Genomic DNA, 6,000 nt, shown 5'->3' with positions numbered 1-6,000 from the left:
TTCTAGTAACCAGAATCTTGCACATCTGAATATGCTTCCCCTCTCCTTCCCATGATCTTCATGAGACATCAAGGTATAATAATAATAATAATAGTAGTAAAGTTGGAAGGGATCTTGGAGGTCATCTAGTCCAACCCCCTGCTCGGGCAGGAAACCCTACACCATTTCGGACAAATGGCTGTCCAGTCTCTTCTTAAAAACTTCCAGTGTTGGAGCATTTACTGCTTCTGGAGGCAGGTGGTTCCACTGATTAATTGTTCTCACTGTCAGGAAGTTTCTCCTTCGTTCTAGGTTGCTTCTCTCCTTGATTAGTTTCCACCCATTGCTTCTTGTCCTGCCTTCAGGTGCTTTGGAAAATAGCTTAATTCCCTCTTCTTTATGGCAGCCCCTGAGGTATTGGAATACTGCTATCATGTCCCCCCTTGTCCTTCTCTTCGTTAAACTAGACATACCCAATTCCAGCAACCGTTCCTTATATGTTTTAGCCTCCAGTCCTCTAATCATCTTTGTTGCTCTTCTCTGTACTCTTTCTAGAGCCTCAACATCTTTTTTACATCGTGGTGACCAAAACTGGATGCAGTATTCCAAGTGTGGCCTTACCAAGGTAGACTCACAACAGTTCATTTAGTGGCCGTTCGAAGTTACAACGGCCCTGAAAAAAGTGGTTCACACTTACGACCGTTGTAGCATTTCCATGGTCACGTGATCAACGTTCAGATGCTTGGCAACTGATTCACTTGTGTGACGGTTGCAGTGTCCCGAAGTCCTGTGATCACCATTTGCGATCGTCTAATAAGCAAAGTCCATGGGGAAGCCAGATTCACTTAACAACCGTGTTGCTAATTTAACAACTGCGACGATTCATGTGGCAAGAAAGGTTAGAAAATGGGGCAAAATTCACTTAACAAATGTTTCACTTAGCAACAGAAAATTTGGGCCCACTTGTGGCTGTAAGTCAGGGACTACTTGTAGTAAAGGTCCAATCTGAAACTGCTTTCTCAAATTACATTTCTGCCTTGGACTCAATTACTCTTATCTAATAATAATAATAATAAAGTTGGAAGGGACTTTGGAGGTCATCTAGTCCAACCTCCTGCTCAGGCAGGAAACCCTACACCATTTCAGACAAATGGCTGTCAAGTCTCTTCTTAAAATCTTCCAGTGTTGAAGCATTCACCGCTTCTGGAGGCAGGTTGTTCCACTGGTTAATCTGTCAGAAAATTTCTCCTTAGTTCCAGATCGCTTCTCTCCTTGATTAGTTTCCATCCATTGCTTCTTGTCTTTCCTTTCTGGTGCTTTGGAGGATAGCTTGACTCCCTCTTCTTTGGGGCAGCCCCTGAGATACTGGAAGACTGCTACCATTGTCTTTCTTGGAGCACTTTCTCCTGTTCCTCAAGATTATTCCTACTTGTCATTACAGCATCACAAAGTTTTCTCCATTTTAAGTTGAAGACCCGTGTGTTGGTGTGGGAAGGGAATTCTTAACTACCACTAAACATTAAATTAGGTAAACAACAACTTGCTCAAAATTTCCAACAGTTTGGGAAAAAAGTGAATTTTTGATTTTGGGCTTTATCAATTTGATAGATCTGATGTTATTGAAATAGTTAGTTTATAATATTTTGTAAAAGTAAAAAGTTGAGGTTTGAAGTTGATACTCTATTGCACCAAAGGAAGACGGAAGTCAATGCCTTTTTTTTCTCTCCCTTACCTCACTTCTCTACTCCCCTTTCCCTTCCCCATCTTTTCTGCTATTTGCTTTTGTATTTCCATTGTGTTGTCTATTATAAACTAATAAAATTTTCTAATGATAAAAAAATTTCAGATATCCATCAATCCAGTCTCTATTTCGCTCGACAACCAGTATGGAAACAAGAAGAAGAACAAAGCAAAATTAAAAGGATCGAACAGCGGCACCACAGAGAAAATATCAATTTTGATTACTTTCCACGTAGGGCTACACCATTCTACTGATGACACTGAACTAAAAATGAGCTGAGAATAACCTAGAAACTAAGACTCAAATCGTGATACTGTCATGGTTCCGACAGATGAAACTCTTCAAAGAACTTTGAGGCATTGTTTACCTTAAAGAATCTTTATTCGAGTAGCATAACATCGGCACTAACACAATCGAAGCCAAAGATTGGATTCCCCTCCCCTGAACACATAGTATCAAAGCACAATTCCCTCCTCCAGTTAATAGTCATAAATCACATTCCCCAATTAGTTTAAAGCGGGGGCTTCCCCTCCAGCTCTCCATCCTGACAACTCCTTATCATCTCTTATTTCATTAACCTTAATTCTCATGCTAGGTTCAGTGTTATTATGTCTAGCTAGACTCTCATGCACATCCCCCCTCCCCAAGATCATCTATCTCTAAAAGCAAAAAGAAGAAAATGGCTGCATCTCCATCTGTTGTCAATGCAAAAACATCCGATGTTAGCAGCATCGACAGATACTTTGGTAAAGTCATTTTTGTTCCACCAAGCTTCATCTTGCTAAGGAACTCCCGCTGGATGTAAAATATCTTTCGCTGGCGATGAAGGTACTGTGTGTTTACCCAACAGCTTTTCGAAGTTTTGTTCCCTGTTTTCCTACGTTGAGGAAATGCCCTTTGTGACTTTTCAACTTGAGCAAAACAAAAACAAAAAATAAAAATAAAAAAAACCCAGCTAACTCTTTAAGTAAGGCTTTGGTCTTTTAAATTGACTTTTCTTCCTTAAGCCCTGCAGGGTTTTCAGAGGCTCACCAGTCTTCAGTGGAGCTTTTATGAGCCTTTAGTGGCTTAAGACAAAACTAAATTTGCCCTAATCTCTCTTAAAACTCACAAGGCTTTTTTCTACCCACCCCATTTGGTCCCTCAAGATTTCTTATTTTGCAGCTAGGTTTGTGCCTGCCTTTTTGAGAAAAAAGAAATTCCTAAAATCCACTTTTCAAGAAAAAACAAATGCCCAATCTTTGGTGGTGGGCAAAATAAGGAGGAAAAGATTATTGTTTTTTGGCATTCAAGTGACCTTTCCTACAAAGAATCGATAGGCTGGTTTGTTGAATCTGCAAAGATAGCTGGGAAACTTTACCTGGATTGGAACACTTGAGACAGAAAGTTAAAAGAAGGATGGATGCTTGAGAGAATTTCCTAGATGGAGAAAGATAGTTTGTTTGATCTTCCTCGGTATATATTGCATCCCACTCCATAGGCCTTCAGAAAATATCCTCATTTTGTTTTTCTCTCTGAATGAATTGTCCTAAGGGTTAATCCTAGGCTTATTTGCTTAAAAATGTGGGAAGAATCCAGAGAAATAAATATTTTGGGGAGTATTAAAAAGGCGGAATATATTTCCCCAAATGAATAATGGAGACTATCTTAAAAAAAAGACAGAAACCAGCCCCAGCCCCTCTCCCCCAAGCAGAAAACCAAGCAGAAACCAGCTTTTAGAAATGCAGATGTAATAATCCATTCAGGAAGGTTGGAGCAAGGAAGCTAGAAGCTGTTGGAATTAGGAAGACAATGACCCCTAAAATCTACATACCCCCACCCAAATTCTAAGGACAGGAAACATAATAGGATTAACTCACCAATACCAAAAGGGCACACTCAGACCCAGGTCAAAGTACTTGACACAGGAAATACAAAGCCAAAATACAAAATACAAAACAGGAACAGGAAACAACCTCAACAGCCCCAGAAGGTATAAAAACCCACAACTCCCTGCTCCATGTGTTCAGCTTTCCCAGAGCCATCTTTCTGTCTGGCTCTCCTCCTCAATAAACTAAAGCAGTCTCCATTTTGTTTACTCCCAGCTTGGACTGGACTCTGATGAAGATTTTTCTTTCAACAGAAATATATGGGGTCCTTGGTGCTCTCTGAGCTATGTACTTTTCTTGAAGATATTTTATTACCTAACTAGGTGACGTTATCAGTGCAAAGGTTTATATACAAGCTAGCTTTACCAGTGTGGGTGGGACTGTAGTTTTCTCCTTGGTAATTCCTTGATTAGGATGTTGTTTTCTGCTTGATTATTTGTCTAGTATTAGTTCCTGCTTATCTGGGTGTTGGCTAGTGGCGAGGATACATTCTGGTCTTTATATTTCCTTCTTAGTTTTATTGTTTCTTTTGAACGGTGTGTAAAAGTGGTTTATCTCTACGTGTCTATTAATGGCTGATTTGTCTGAATTGCCAGTGCTAGCTCTGATGCTGTCACCTAGTTGGGTAAAAAAAAACATCTGCAAGAAAACAACCAAACTCAGAGAGCACCAAGGACCCTAAAGTTCAACCCTAAGTAACCAATACGCTCTTCTGCTAGTGCTTAAAAATATGACAGGACTGACCGTACCACTAGCTGGGGAATTCTGGGAGTTGAAGTCCACAAGTCTTAAAGTTGGATACTTATGTTCTAGAGTGTTTTCCATTCTATTCTTTCTCTATTTGCTTCAAGATCAAATAATTTCAACAAAAACAAGAAACAAGTTACATAATGACTACACAGAGTAATATGTGCTCAGGTTGGTGCAATGCAAATAGGTCCTACGAAATTTGCAGAGGACTCATCTTACATAGCAAGTCAGAGGAAAAAAAATATGCATAACCCAGATCTTATTAATAGAGTGAGAACTAGCTGAAGGGACAGTAACCACAATGGATTGAGTCTCATCTGATTATAATGATGGTCTGTTAAAATGGTGGTTTTTTGGAAGGGTGGAGAATGAATCTAGCAATCTGAAAAGGCAGAATTTGCAAGGTGTGTAGAAGTTAAGCCATCCTGTTCATTCTGAAGAGCAGTGAATAATGAAGTTAAATTCTGGTGAGGATGGACCATTATCTTAATGTGGTCTGAAAGAACGAAACCAGCACCTGTTCAACATGCCTCTTCGTGAGCTTCCCAAAGTTTTTCCTGCCCCTAAGCTCTTTTACAGATACCCCATGGAAGAAAAATAAATGGGAAAGTGAAGAGGGGGGGGGAAAAGGCTCCAATTGTTTAATAAAATCCAATCACCTTGAAAAAGTAGGTGAGTCCCAAATGGTGGGGCTTTCAGCCACACCTTGAATGGTCCATCTGTTCCTTCTCTTCTTCTCATTGCTAGAACTGCTGCAGATGACAACAGATTTCAGATCATAACACTTTTCTAACTTGGGGTTGGGAAGCCTTCCTGAAGCTCATTTCAGACAAGGCTTTACCTTTTATGGAAGAATGTTCTAGGAAACTAAAATGACACCATCATCATCAACAACAAAACAATGAACTTTGGGCAAAGGACATCTATGGGATCTACTAGCGAGAGCTTCTCTTCTAGGGATGTTAGATGTTAACTCAAATCCATGCATAAAAATCACTTTTTATGCCCAGTTTTGGGTTTTCAAGAGAAGCTGGACTACAACCTTCAGAGAAGGGAGGATCCTTTGATGACAAAGGAACAAGTATGTAAGGATCAGATATTGAACCCCTCTCTATGAAAAATGCCCTACATGCATTGAAAAGTCTAGTCTACTGGTTAAGGCAGGAGGCTAAAAACCAGGACACTTTCTAGTCCTGCCTTAGGCATGAAAGCCAACTAGATGATTATGGACCAAGTGTCGGGAGACTGGGAGTTCTAGTCCTGCCTTAGGCATGAAAGCCAACTAGGTGATTATGGACCAATTGTCGGGAGACTGGGAGTTCTAGTCCTGCCTTAGTCATGAAAGCCAACTAGGTGATTATGGACCAATTGTCGGGAGACTGGGAGTTCTAGTCCTGCCTTAGGCATGAAAGCCAACTAGGTGATTATGGACCAATTGTCGGGAGACTGGGAGTTCTAGTCCTGCCTTAGTCATGAAAGCCAACTAGGTGATTATGGACCAATTGTCGGGAGACTGGGAGTTCTAGTCCTACCTTAGGCATGAAAGCCAACTAGGTGATTATGGACCAATTGTCGGGAGACTGGGAGTTCTAGTCCTGCCTTAGTCATGAAAGCCAACTAGGTGATTATGGACCAATTGTCGGGAGACTGGGAGTTCTAGTC

The sequence above is a fragment of the Crotalus tigris genome, unplaced genomic scaffold (genome assembly GCF_016545835.1).
Source record: "Crotalus tigris isolate CLP2741 ecotype Arizona unplaced genomic scaffold, ASM1654583v1 scf7180000017631.5181431, whole genome shotgun sequence".
Classification (NCBI taxonomy): domain Eukaryota; kingdom Metazoa; phylum Chordata; class Lepidosauria; order Squamata; family Viperidae; genus Crotalus; species Crotalus tigris.
Note: the sequence above shows the minus strand (reverse complement) of the source record.